The sequence below is a fragment of the Pinus tabuliformis genome, chromosome 2_1, assembly GCF_031772625.1.
Source record: "Pinus tabuliformis cultivar Carrire ecotype Pingquan chromosome 2_1, CPIR1, whole genome shotgun sequence".
NCBI classification, from domain to species: domain Eukaryota; kingdom Viridiplantae; phylum Streptophyta; class Pinopsida; order Pinales; family Pinaceae; genus Pinus; species Pinus tabuliformis.
Genome location: NC_142299.1, coordinates 890,312,040 through 890,327,190, shown reverse-complemented (window position 1 = coordinate 890,327,190; position 15,151 = coordinate 890,312,040).

Here is a 15,151-nt window from a genome sequence, read left to right as displayed (position 1 = left end):
TGTCTTCATCCCAAGTATGCGATGCGGGCTTCTATTATGCAAATAGACCGATGTGTTGCATGCCTTAGCCCACAAGTGAAGTGGTAGGCCTTGGTCATACAACATTTCCCGTGCTTCCCCTACAATAGTTATGTTCTTCCTCTCGGCCACCCCATTCTACTGTGGGTTATGAGGTGTCATAAACTCTCATTTAATTCCTTCTGCTGCACAGAAGTCCTTAAACTCTTGAGAGACATATTCTCCACCATTGTCGCTTCTCAAGGCCTTGATCTTCTTCCCTGGCTCTTTCTCAACCAAAGCTTTGAACTCGAAAAACTTTGTGAAAGTTTGGTCCTTCTTTTGCATGAAATAAATCTAGCATTTACAAGAATATTCATCAATGAAAATCACATAATACCTTGGCTTCATGGTGGATGCCATTGAGAATTGTCCACACACATCAGTATGAACTCGCTCTAAGATAACCTTTGCTCAACTATCTTGATCATGAAAGGAAGACTTGGTGTACTTTCCCAAGGTACAACCTTTGCATGTGTCAACTTGCTCAAGTTTACCTTTGGGAAGTCCTGTAGATATCTGTTGCATTATCTTCAAAGCCCCATGATGCAAATGGCCCAACCACCTATGCCACAACTTGCTAATGTCTTGGCTTTGCACCAATTTTGATTTCGTACCCAATGCTGCACAATCATCTACCTCTAGTTTATAGAGATTCTTCACCTGAATCCCTCTCCTCTTGGTATGACCCGTGGTTATGTGTCTTAGGAACATCTTTCCTTTACTGGAGACAACATCGTAGCCTTTGTCCTCCAACATTGTGACCAATACCAAGTTCTTCTTCAGTCCAGGCACATACTTCACCTCTGTCAAGGTGAGAGGAGCTCCATTCTCCCTCTAAAAAGCAATTGTGCCCACTCTTGAAACACTATACCTTCCATCGTCACCCATCTCTATGCCATCTTGAGGTCTTTCTCCTCCAAGGCACTGAATAAAGTTTTATCACTGGTCATGTGGAATGAGGCTCCACTGTCAATATACTAGACACAACCCATCATCGATGACACCATGCATGCGATGAGGGTAAAGTCCATCAAACTGAGAGGCTAATGCCTCACCTTCAGAGCCTTCTGAGGATCCCTTCTTAGACATCTTTAATGGGAAATTAGTCGCATAATGTCTCATCTTGTGACAATTAAAGCATCTTACTTTAGACATGTCACCCTTCTTCCCTCCATGAGAATAATTCGATTTGGAATGGGAAGCCTTCCCCTTCCCTTTCCTTGCCTTACTTGCTAAGGTCATATTTTCTTCATCATCCTTCTTGGATGATGAACCATCTCGTGTGATCCTCTTGATCTCCTCTTGCATAAGATCCGACCACAGTCATTCCCAATCCACAGTTTCTCCCTTCTATTCACAAAGTCCTGGTAGCTATTCCAATTCTTTGGAAGGCCAAGGAGAGCGAGGCTCACCACATCATCATCGGCAGTAGTTATTCCCACACTACCAAGCTCATCTCTGGAGGTGGTGAGCTTGTTCAAGATATGTGGAAATAGTATCACCCTTCTCCATCTTGATTCTTCGAATCTTATCCTTGAGCGCCAATTTCCTCTGGTTGCTACTGTTTTGGTAGAGGTCCTTCAATGTCTTCCACATTGAAAATGGAGTATCCTTCCCATGGAGACTCGAGATAATATGGTCTTGAACTCCCTCAAGGATGATCCATCTCACCTTCGCCATACAACTTCTTCCACTCAACCAACTCTTGTCCATTAGCTGAAGCTGGCTTTGGGATTTCTTGATTAATGAATTCCTTCAAGCCATTGTCTTCTAATACATCCTCCATTCTATATTTCCATGCTATGTAATTCGAGTTACCTTCCAAGGCATACTCAAGTCTCAAGCCATAAAATGCCATTGGCCAACCTTGAAGTATGATATGAATTCGATTTGCACCTGCAACCCCGCACTTCAAACTTCGAATTCTCTTCTCAATATATTGTTCACAGCTCCGATTTCTTGTAGAAAATTTCTACAAATCTAGCTCCAATACCATGTAGAAAATTTCTACAAATCTAGCTCTGATACCATGTAGAAAAATCTGTAGATCTCGCTTGACATGATAAATCGGTTGTCGAAGGACCCACATTCCACGTCATTGTTTCCACTCCCACATATTGAAGGTAGTGCATATCATATATCTCCTTTCAAAACACATTTAAAAAACTTTGATCTTCGATATTTCGATATGCCAATCCCGTAAAATATGTCGATACAACATATCCCTCTGATCTCTAATCTACGATACAACACTCCCTCTAATCTCTGATAGCGATATAACCTCCTGCTCTGATCTCCGATAATCTCTCCATTGTCAATATTCCAATGCGCCTCCCCCTCTGACTTATGATATCTGCTAGGCTTCGATATCCAGACCTGATATGCGTATTAACGATGGTCTAATCAGAATATCGCATCCGCTTGTATATTAGAACTTTTATATGGTAACATTCATAAAACCCTCGATAATCCATTCACCTCCGATATTTGGATCCGATACCGTTTTTAAAAAACAATTAAATGTGAAATCACATCTACTCCATATAGTAGTCTCCCAATATCAACGTTTTTTTTTTGCGCACATTATAAAAAATTTGATGGACTTACCTCTGATTCCACTCAAATGCTGCCATGTGTCACTATTTGGTATGACTATAATGTTTAAATAAATAAATAAAAATCCATTTAATTTGTTTTAATTCGGTCTCACAGCTCATATTTTTTATTTTATAGTTTTCTTATACTTTGGCTTGTTTTTCTCCCTGATTTCGACTAATTTTGGCCCTATATTGGTAGAGAAGCTTCCAGATGAAATATACTAACAGATCCAACAACTAATCTCTAAAATAACTCCTCTAGGTGGCAAAGCAAATCTAAAATGGGTAGGAAATTACTATCATTGTTGAAGCAATTGAATGTGGTCTTATCTGAGCATGAGCTAAATTGGGCATCTCCTCAAGCAGTAGCCATTCATATTCAGCCAGAATTTGATCTAAAGGAATAATTCAACTCTATTTTACCTTTATTTGCTCCATTTGTTGAGAAAATCAAGGGAGACTGTTAGTATTCCCAGCATGTATAAATACCATCTCTGGGCTCTGTAATAAGGATTTGAATCATGGAAAAAGGCATTCTCTACTCTACAATTCAGGATTCTAAAAGCACTACTGTAATAGGGATTTAGGGTTGTAGAAGAGATGAGAGTTTAATCTCAGTTCTAAGGAATAGAGAGATTTATCTTTTACATATTTGAACTGTGTATGATGAGAAGAGCTTGTACTATTGCAACTCATGTTTCATTAACATAGTTTATGAGTTGTAGAGAACTGTTGGAGACCAGAGCAAGTGAATTGGACTTAATAAATTGTTATTCAAGATACTATTGTTTTAATACTATTTTCATTTTATAATAGTATAGACTTGTGATTTTCAGTCATATTTGTGCACTATTTTCTATGTGAGTGATTATTACAATTATATGTTTTTTATTTCTTCTCTTATGTGATGAAATCTGATTTCTGAGTAAATACTTACTCAAAGACCAACCTTTTAATTTTGTCTTAACAAACAGTAATATTATGTGAACTATTTCCTTGTATTATTGTTTAATCAGTCGAGCTTTTGGATTACTAATCATCATCATTTTTGTGAACTACTTCTTAAATGATGTTGATTAATAATTATGGTTAAAGAAACTTTGAACATGATATGTTTGGGAATCATAATATCAACTAATTAAACTACTTCGTTAACTTGATATTTACTATAATCTAGACATATTTAAATCTTAATTCAATTAGTTATCTTTCTCTCGGTTGGGTTAGATCTATATATTTCGAATTGAAATAGGCTTAGGATTTCTTTTCCTTTCTTACATTCTAGGATTAATTAGCATTTATATTTAACTCTACATTCCTATAAGTCCTCTTATCAAAGAGGAAAAATTTAGTTGTGGCTTGGCTGACCCTTAGATTAGCTTAAGGATCACTTTCTTGTGTGATCAGCAAGAGGATTAATCTAATGTATCTTCTCTATTGGTAGGAAAAATTCTTATTTTAAGCCAGTTGAGATAGAGAAGGTAATTGGACCTAGTTTAACCAGTCAAAACCACCATTTCACGGAAAAGGATCTGCTCTAAGTTCCCAACCGGGTGGTCTCCTTTATAATGTTGCACGCAGATATTTTTGAGCCTTCAACACTTCCATAGGTGAGGTGTCATTTTTCGTGGTTTTAATAAAGTCTCTTATTTCCCATTGAAAATATGTTTTTCAATAGTACGATACCTATGGTCCTTATATAGGAAGTGCTTATACTCATTAAACACCTCCTTTCCTAAACTATTTTAATGACGAGATTTCATTTTAGGACCACAAATTGGACATGCAAATTTACCCTTTGTTTGAAGATCTGCAAGAGATGGATTAATGTCAATTATAAGAAGGGATTATTTAAAAAAAACTATGATATCTTTAAATAATTATACACTATTAAAGTGTAATATTGGAATGTTACATACCAGAAAAGTGTGTCAGCCCTAGGGCATCATGAATTGTCTATATAAGTATTCCATGGAATTTAAATTGTCTTTACGATATTGGTTTACAGATGTCATACATATTGATGTCGGCCCTTAACTTTAGTAACTCGATGACAAGAGGCTTGATATATACATTCACATATTTAACTTGGTACTTGCCTAATTGTTTGAAATTACACGTAATTATTAATATGCCATGTATATATAAGTAAATAAATAAATATAAGATATTATGCAAGAAACGAGACAAATGAAAATGTTACATTTCAAAATATTAATGTAAACAAATACCTGGAACAATCATTATCAACATTATGTGTTCCCTCTTTATTGACATCCAAGGAGGAAGGTTAGTGTTGATAACAAAAATTGGCCACACTGAGTAAATATACTTGAGCTCTCCAAATGGATTAACATTGTCAGCTGCCAATGAAAGCCTAACATTATGAGGTTCATCTTTAAAATGAAGTTATTTTTCCTTAATTTCCCTAAATGCATAACCATATGTAGGCATTCAAATAAAACCAACTCCACTTCTCTTCCGTGCATGGTAATCTATAAATTGTTCTATGTTTTCACACCTGAACAATCACGAAAAATGTGGAATTATGGGAATATGACAAAGAGCCTTTTGAGTCAACATTTTTGTTATTTGATCGATTCAATATCTATTGTTTTGAAATTGTGGGAATTTGTTTTCAATGCATGTTTTACATAATATATAGTATGATCATTAAGACATGAATATATAGGTTGATACTTCAGTCCAATTTCTTTCATAATTGCATGTAAATTTTGTTATGTGCGAAGCAAAATATTTGATGATGGTATCAAAAATTCACCTGAAAATATACAACATAAAAAATCACTAGTTAGAGTAAAGAATAGTAATTGTAAATATTACATTCTTATTTTAAACATTTTTTTTTTCTGAATAAGACTATGCTATTATATACAAAAAAGGCAAAAATTACATCATCTTTGGTACAACAAGCCGTGGCTCTGTGAATCCTGTCGAAAGACTGACAGTAAGCTCAGACTGATCATTCCAAAATACATAAGACCGACACTTTGAACCAGATCGACATTCATGAGACCAAAATTATATAAGACCGACATTGACAAACATGTTTAGCCGAAACTGTAACACATAAAGACTGAACAATTGTGGATAGCCGTCACTATAACAAGAAGGACTATATTACATAGAGACAAAGACCGGACGCACGTAAAATAGCGGTGAGAGCAGATATTGAAAACAAAATCCTTCTTCAGAAACCTGAGGCGAACTGCAGAGCGAACTAGTCATCATCAATGGTGTGCGGCGCATCCTCCGTTTTGCATCTGGGAGGCATGTGGATGTTCGGTTCTGTAGGAATGTTTTGCTACACAGGAACACTTGGGCCTGCCCCCGGGTCTGGGGAGAAGCTGTCTTGAATAAGGCGCAGCATAGCGACAGCAGGAAATTGCATATCAATTGAAGGAGCCAACCAGGATTCCGCGGGGGGCTGGCATGCATAGCATCATCTTCACCTCGAGGATTGTTGCAGTGCTCCACAGAAACTGAAATGAAGAAATTAAAATTTGACAAAGTGCAAGGTATACGATATCTCACCATGGGATGCTCAGAGTACCCACAGTCCATAATCTCTCTGTGTTCCGCTGCTCTGCTTGCCAACTGCCCTTCCTCTGGAACGCCGACGGTCCTCTATTGAGGATGAAGGGGAGGGGCTTTCCTCTGAGACGAAGCCCGCCCTCTGGCATCCACGCCGGCTAATCAAACGTTGGCGTTCTCGCTGCATCTCTAAACAGTGCGAATCGCAGGTATATCCCGCCTCGTCTTCCCCAGAACCAGAGAATGAGGGCACTCGAATCTTATGCAGTCTGCGGGATAGTGACGGAGAAGCCTAACCTCCCCGAATTGTCCCAATAGCTGGAATACCCTCTCACATGAGCAAACACAGAGCCAGAATCCTCAGAACCAGAGCATAAGCGACCACAAAATGCGGAGGAAAGGCTTGCCATGGCTTTGAAGCGCCATATTCCATTTACCAAGAAAGGCAAAATGCCGAAAGACCCGACTGTAATTACCCATCGCCTCCAGACTTAAATGCCTCACGCAGCAAGCCCATATGCGATGCGTCCTGATATATGGCTCGTCGGGCGGACACCTGCCCTCATGACGAGCCCCTGACCTGTTAGACATTTCAACACCAAATACATTCTTATTTTAAACATTAATTAACACTAAAAAAAGAAAATAAAAAATAACCTTTATGTATAATATGTGAAGAAACATATTACATACCATAGGATTTATGTCATACAAGTGTTTGAAAAACCATTCAAAACCTTTAAATTAACCAACAATAATATAGTAGAGATAATATTTTTTCTTGGGCATTTATAAAGTGGTGTCATTTCCTTTTCTAGTAGAGGTACATCAAAAATAACATCATTGTCCTCATCCTGATCATTGACCGGTTGAGCAAACAAGTCTTGGATCAATTCATTTGTCCCATCATCTTGAACTATGTTATTATTGTCATCTTCTTCCATAGGATCATTAACTTGATCTTCAATATTTGCTCCATGTTCCTCAACTTGTACAACATCATTTCTACTACTACTTGGCACATTCAAACACCTAGGGGGGCAACTTGACTTTATAATTACAAACAATCATGCAAAATTAGTTTGCATAACAAATATTATAACAATATAAAATTTTACAAATACAATTAATATAAAGACAATATATAATGAATATATATCTTACCAAGGGATGATATTCCTTTGGTCCCCCTTAAATATGCCCATATCTCTTACAATGTATTTTATCTTTTTTTTTTCTAACTCTTATGAGATGTAATCTCCCGAATCTAGTGCAAGGGAAATAACATCTCCCATCATCCCCTTGAATTTTTTCCCTACTAATTTATTTCAACATTCTTCCCCATAAAAAATTTATGCAATGATTATGTTATAAAATTGAGTGGTGTATTAGAAGACATTATAACGTTTTAGAATCGTTGTAGTTATAGCAAAAATTTCGCAACATCTCTTAACTACAAAATATTCATAAATTTAAGTACCATTGGAATTTTGATTTTCATTGAACAAGTCAAGATTGACTAGTCAAAAAAAGTGAACCAACCGTTTGAATATTTCAATGGATAGAATTTGCCTCGTCGAATTGGATTTTCATTGGTCCTGCGATGAAATGGGATAACCATCGCAATTACTACGAGGTGGATATGGCTCATCGTAAGGCCAACGAACTTGGGTAGATTAGAAAAAATAAATAAATAAAATTGTCATTATTCTTGTAATTTCTAACATATGGGTGATTTTATCCATACCATTGTACTATTTCATCAAAAAATATTTTTATATGTAGTAGTGGTGCGAGATAAAATCTAACCTGTTCCACATACAAGAAGAATAAGGGAATGATGGTGACACACATAATTATTATCTAAGGAATTATAACCCACTAGTTAGAGGACTAGGACCACATGGAAGAGGACAAGGCCAACCGGGAAGAGGATGAGGAGGTTATGGGTGTGGTAGAGGACCTATCATATGATATAATTGTGGACAAGCTAGACAAATTTCTCAAGATTTCCAGAATCCTTGTACTACCTATACATACTGCAAGAAATTGGATCATGCTACAAAGGATTATCCACAACTTATAAACAAGTTTCAAGAGAAACATGGGCCTAATGTACAGATGGTGATAGCAAAAGCTCAGTGAGACCTCCCTCAGATATTGGTAGTTTCCAATGGTGGGACAAGAATGGGAATAGATGCCATAAATCAGACAAAGCAGCCCCACCCATGGGTATAGAAGGATTATGATCCCCCTCTGGAATTATATTATAGGTTTTAACCTAGTACACGTAATACTTGCAAACAAATTCTTAAAACTACCATAAAAGATACAATGGAAATCACAGAAAACATACAAAATATTTTTCTCTTGTAACCCAGAATTGAGAAAATGAGATTGATTTTTCATTATGTTCCTTTACAATGTTACAATACACTATATATGTGGCATAGAATGCATAAACCCATAATTCATTAACCCTTTATTAGAATATGGCCATAATTCCTATGATCGGATCTACAAAACCATGGGTGAAACCACCATGCGCCTGAAAACCACTAACAACAAAACTATCGAAAATAGACACAAAAAACCACCCAATTAATTTTTTTTGGGGCACTACTTCAAACTTTATGTAGGGGGGTTGTCGAACCCCCTATGAGTAGTTGTGAAAAGAATATAACATATACCTAACATTGATCTAGTCAAGGAGAATCGAACATACAGGGAGGTGAGGAAGGATATTTTAGCAGTAGAATGGGGACCCTCAAGCTCGACAATGCAGCCACAGATGGCACTACTCTAAGATCAGTCTCCAACAAAGGGTACTACTATGGAATTAATTCTGATTCATATTTTTTTGGTAATCCTGTAATGTCCTATGTTAATAAATGCAATAATATTAATATATAAATAAATAAAAGAAAAAAACAATAAACAAAATTACTAATATATGTTTCTGAAGTATGTTACTATAATGAAAAAAATCATAGTGAAGTAGTAATATTGTTATTATTCTTGCTACAATGTATCTACTTTATAAAAATTTAATTGTAAATTTAGAAGCATGATGTTCAAAATTCAATCTTTAATTATTATTATTTATACAATATATAAATTTTATTGATACACTATGGTATTATGTATAAGGCTATGGTTTTTGTTTTTTGTTATGTCAACATGGAAATGTTGAAGTATAATGTTATGATGATTTTATGATATGAAGTTATATTGACATGTGGTTCCATTTATTATGTGATGTTATGATATATATTTGATATAGAGATGTTGATTTTATAACTTATTATGGTACTCAGGATGTAAAGTATGTGGTTATTACATGCAGATTTTATGACAAGCACAAGCATGTAGGTTTTACTATTTAAAGTGTCATGATAAAAATTATGTTATGTTTTCATGATGGTATGCAATATTTGGCACAAGTTATTTTCTATGATATTATGATAACATAAATAATGCATTGGTTGCATGTTGATATGTGGTGATTGACATGAAATACACAAATGGGTCGAGAGGGTTGGTTTATTTGATGATATCATGGGAGACCATACTTGTGAGGGAGAATATGTAACACCATATGGGTTGGGGATAGACTCAATCAACACTACGTATGCCAATATTTATTTTGCTTGTATAACTCTTAATGGATAGCTCTTGAGGGGCTATGGGACCATCTTGAGGAGGTTGAGTGCCTAATATTCGATTAGGATGCCAAAGTCCAGAAGTGGTGTGAAGAATTTGGTGCATGGGGTTGTATACCTTAGTGAGTTGTAAAGGGATTTGGACTAGCCTTGTGATATTCCCGAAGTCATTGAATTATGGGGCTGGATGTCTCCCTTGGGGAAGATGAGGTCTAATCCTTGGGGCTATGGTATAGACTGATGAGGTTATATTCCTGGTTCTAAAAGTTTGGAAATAGGCTTGAGGTTCCTTGGGATTTCCTTTGTGTTTTGATGTAACATTCGATGCCTGTTGGTATACTAGTTCAGTAGAAGGTGTTGGGAAAACGTGGGGTAATAAATAAGTAAATGAATAAATTTAACTTTGGGACAAAGTTCCTTAAAGAGGGGGAGTATGTACTGCCCTATATTATTAATAATATTTATTATTATTATTATTACTATAAATAATAATTATAAACCAATAAGTAATAATATTAATATTAATATTAATATAGAAATAAATCAAATAACAAATAACGAAGAAAAGATAATAATAGTAAATAAATAAAATTAAAAATTGAACTATATATATATATATATATATAAACTATAAATAGTAAGAATAAGTAAAGTTAATAAAAAACAAAAAGAAATAAAAGTTGGCATGATGATACATAGATTGTGTACATGTAGATCCCTTTCCAATCCCCTTTCCATTTTTGGAATAGTTTTTTCTAGTTAATGACTGAAAAGGGAGATGAGAAGATTCATTTTTGTAGGAAGGGAATGTTGAGAGACAAAGAAGTCACTAACAATAGTAGTTGATTGAGGGCTTGGGGTGGCCAAATGTAGAAATATTTTGTGCAACTGAGCCTATGGTTGGGTAGAGATTTATCCCCAAAACAATGTTGTAGTCAACAAGGGCGAGATAGCATGACCACTATGAATTTCAAGTAACAATTTCATCTCTTATAGGTAAGTCTTTTCATCTCATGATCTCGTAAATTATGTGCTAGCCAGATGAATAATTACGTGTTGATATTTTATAGCATGGATTGATGTAAAATTGGTATGTTGTGATTCAAGGTTGCTACAAACCTAAAGGAATCAGATACTAGGTCAATATCATACTCGCATGACATGGGATTTATTTTGGCTGCTGCCACTAAACCTCTGGGGGCATACGACATGTCCTCCTCTTCATAGAGAAGTTCATGATAGAGGGGTTGAACCTTGTATCTCTTAGTTTGCACGACATGTTAGGTCCCTATAATACTAGTGATTCCCCCATTACTATTGTCATTGTAGCCCTTATTATTATTGTTGTGCCCCTATTTTCCCCATATTGTTATTATTATGCCCCATAAAATTCCACTATTGTTATTGTTGTGCCCTTATATTATTATTGTTATGTCGGCTTTGATTATATTGTGACCCCTTAGACTCCTATATATAGAAAGCAGGTTTTCTCATTTGTATCATCCAAGAATTATTCATTTGTATAATGTAAAGGAAGTTCCCCCTCTAAAAGGCTGATTTTGAAGTCGTTTATCTATATTTTCTTCTATTTTGTGATTTGGTTGCATAACATTTGGTATCAGAGGTTTGGATTCTAGGGTTTCGCTACTCCAAATAGGTTATCGCGGAATTTTCACTATAACATTTTTTCTACGATGTTTCAGAAGATTAAATTAAAACCCATTTGAGAAGAAATCTCGATGAACCTTGGGTCCAAATTTCAAATATTTTCTCGTTATATTGTTGGAGATATGATCCAAAGAAGTTAGGGTTTTGCATGCTCCTGAATTACATCCCAAAAAGGTGACCTTGGGAAAATCATCATAAATTACTCTCTGAGTATCGAATTGAAATTTCGTAAGAAGTTACAAAATAGGATGGACTTTAGTTTTCTGTGTATCATTTTTAGATCCAAAGGTCGAAACAGTGACACGTGGCACTTCGTGCAAGTTCGCTCTACTGAAAAAAAGTATATAATCAGGTCATCTTGGGAGAGTGGGAATAACTCTTTCATGGAGAATCCAATTTCAAACAGACTGGTGGAATTGGAAAGAGGACTCAAAGGGTTACCGTAGGACGAACTTTTAAACCTTGGAGATCTGCAATTACAGAGATACAACATATTCAATATCGAGCTCCTACAAAGCGAAAAAAGGTGTGTAGTCTTTTTAAAATTTTGCATAAGTTTGGGTTGAAAAATTAGTTTGAAGTGATTCAAAGGGCATAGTGAAGAATAATTATCATTAACTGATGCCCCGAAGAAAGAAAATGGAAACACCTAGTAAGAAACCTGAAATCTCTAGCATGACTCATGAAGAAGAGGAAGAAATGCAACATGATATACTAAAATTATGAGACCAAGTGCAACAAATTTCACTCTCACAAAAGGTAACAGAAGCTAAGATGGATGGTTTAAAGAAAGGTATGGAAGCTAATATGAATGGCATGGAAGTTAAGATGGATGGCATGGAAGCTAAGATGGATGGCATGGAAGCTAAGATGAATGGTGTGGACGCTAAGATGGATGGTATAGAAGAAAAATTGAAAGGCAACATGGAAGATTTGAAGATAGATTTGACAAAATTGCTACAAGAAATGCTTACTAATGGAAAAATGGTAGTAAAGGAAAATCATGATAAGAAAAAAAGAAATGTTAATCATGATTTCATAGACTCTAACATTGGATTAAATACCCACCATGCTCCAAAGAGCGATATGAGGAAGTTTGATGGAAAGAAACCCGTAACATGGATACTACAGATGGAGCAATATTTCGATCTCCATAATGTGCAAAACACACAAAAGGTACGCATTGCAAATTTATATTTGGAACCAAATCAGTTTGTATGGTATCGATGGCTTTTCTCTCGTAAACAAATTGTCACTTGGGCAATTTTTACAGAAGAAATGATAACACATTATGAGGATACAAAAGACAACACCTTTTTTAGCCAATTGATAAATCTCAAACAAAAGGGTTCAATGATGGAGCACATTGAGGACTTAAAAAAATTGAATATAAGGGTAAAATATATTCCAAAGGAGCATAGATTGATGTGTTTATAGGGACTTTAAAGGATAACATCCAACATGAGTTTTGACTTTGGGAACTTGATTCATTGGAGAAGGCATTCAAGTTGGCAAGAAAAATGGAAAGCAAAATTATGGAAACAAGGAAGCCTACCACTCACAACTATAAAGATGGAAGTGTTGTTGCCCCTAGCCTTCCACAACCTACAAGGTTGACACCACAACAATTAAAAGAAAAAATAGCAAAAGGGCTTTGTTACAGTTGTGATAGCAAATACACTAAAGGTCATAAGTGTGCTGAGAATAAATTATTTTACATAGATTGTGAAGAGGAGGAAGAAAAGGAACAAGAAACGTCAAAAGATGAGGATATACACCAGGAAAAAACCCTAGAGAAATAAGAAATGAATCTGAACATACCTTGTAATGCATTGGCCGGAATTACCACTCCTCAAACTATCAAGATAAAAGGACATATCAAGAAGAAAAAGGTAATAGTGTTGATTGATTCGAGAAGTACCCATAATTTTATTCATTGTAAAATAGCCAAGGAATTTAATTGCTTCCTATATCTAGCACTACAGTGTCAAGTGATGGTTGCAAGTGGAGGAACCATAAATTGCTCTGGAAAGTGCCATAATATCAAGCTATCCATGGGAGAATATGTATTGAATAGCCCAATGCTTTCCATTCCAATGGGTGGTGCTAATGTTGTACTAGGAGTCTAATGGCTACAATCTTTTGGTACGGTAGCTTTTAATTTTCAAGAACTTTTCTTGAAATTTTCTTCAGAAGGAAAGGAAGTTGAATTAAGGGGTATCGTAGGGAAACTGGGAAAGATATTCAGCTCTAACAGAATGACAAAGCTTCTAAAGAAAGAACAATGAGGCGTAATTATAGAATTATATTCGCTAGAGGTTCCCACATTGAAATCATTTATTTCTCCATACCTCCAAAAAGTATTGGACAATCATTCTAAGGTATTTGAGACTCCAAAGGCCTCCCACCTGTTTGTTATCATGATCATGTTATTCATTTGATTCTAGGAAGTGTTCCTCCAAACATCAGGCCTTACAGATATCCCTATGCCCAAAAGAGTGAAATTGAACGTATGGTTGCAGAAATGCTAGAGGCTAGTATAACTCAACCTAGTCAAATTTCTTTCTCTGCTCCAGTAGTATTGGTGCACAAGAAGGATGGATCATGGTGCATGTGTCCGGATTATAGGGAGCTCAAAAAGCTTACTATTAAAGATAAATTTCCCATTCCTTTCATTGATGAATTATTGGATGAATTACATGGATCAATTTACTTCACCAAGTTGGATCTTCGTTCAGGATATCATCAAATCATTCCATTTTCAAACCCTTCCATAGAAAAATTTTGTTAGTATTTTTTGATGATATACTAATCTACAAGAAGTCTTGGAAGGATCATGTTCAACATGTTGACGGGGTGCTCAAACTATTGGAGGAGAAATAATTATATGAAAAAAACTCCAAATGTTTCTTTGGAGTATAAGAGTTGGAATATCTAGGTCATATTGTATCTCATGAAGGTGTTAAGGTAGACTCTAGAAAATTAAAGCCATTAAGGAATGGAAAATCCCCACATCCATAAAGAATTTGCGAGGATTTCTCGGGTTGATAAGGTATTATCACAAGTTTGTTAATAATTATGGGAGAATAGCAGGACCTCTAACAACATTATTGAAGAAAGATGCATTCATGGACTCCAAAAGCAACGAATGCCTTTGAACATCTTAAATAGGCAATGTGCCAAGCACCGGTCTTAGCTACACTAGACTTCACAAAAACCTTTATTGTGGAATGTGATACCTCAGGAAATGGAATTGGTGTTGTTTTAATGCAATGAGAAAGACCCATTGCTTTCGAAAGTCGTCCAATCAAAAGAAAGTATTTACACAAAGTTATTTATGAGAAGGAAATGTTGGCAATACTACATGCACTTAAGAAATGGAGACCCTACCTAATGGGAAGACACTTCAAGGTTTAATGGATCATGATAGTCTTAAATACTTTTTAGAACAAATATTATCTTCATAAGAGCAGAAAAAATGGGTCACAAAGATGTTGGGTTATGACTTTGAAATCATCTACAAAAAAGGGAAGCAAAATGTTATGGTAGATGCACTCTCAAGAAAGTATGAGGATGTGGAAGAATTGCTTTGCATCACTTCTATTATCC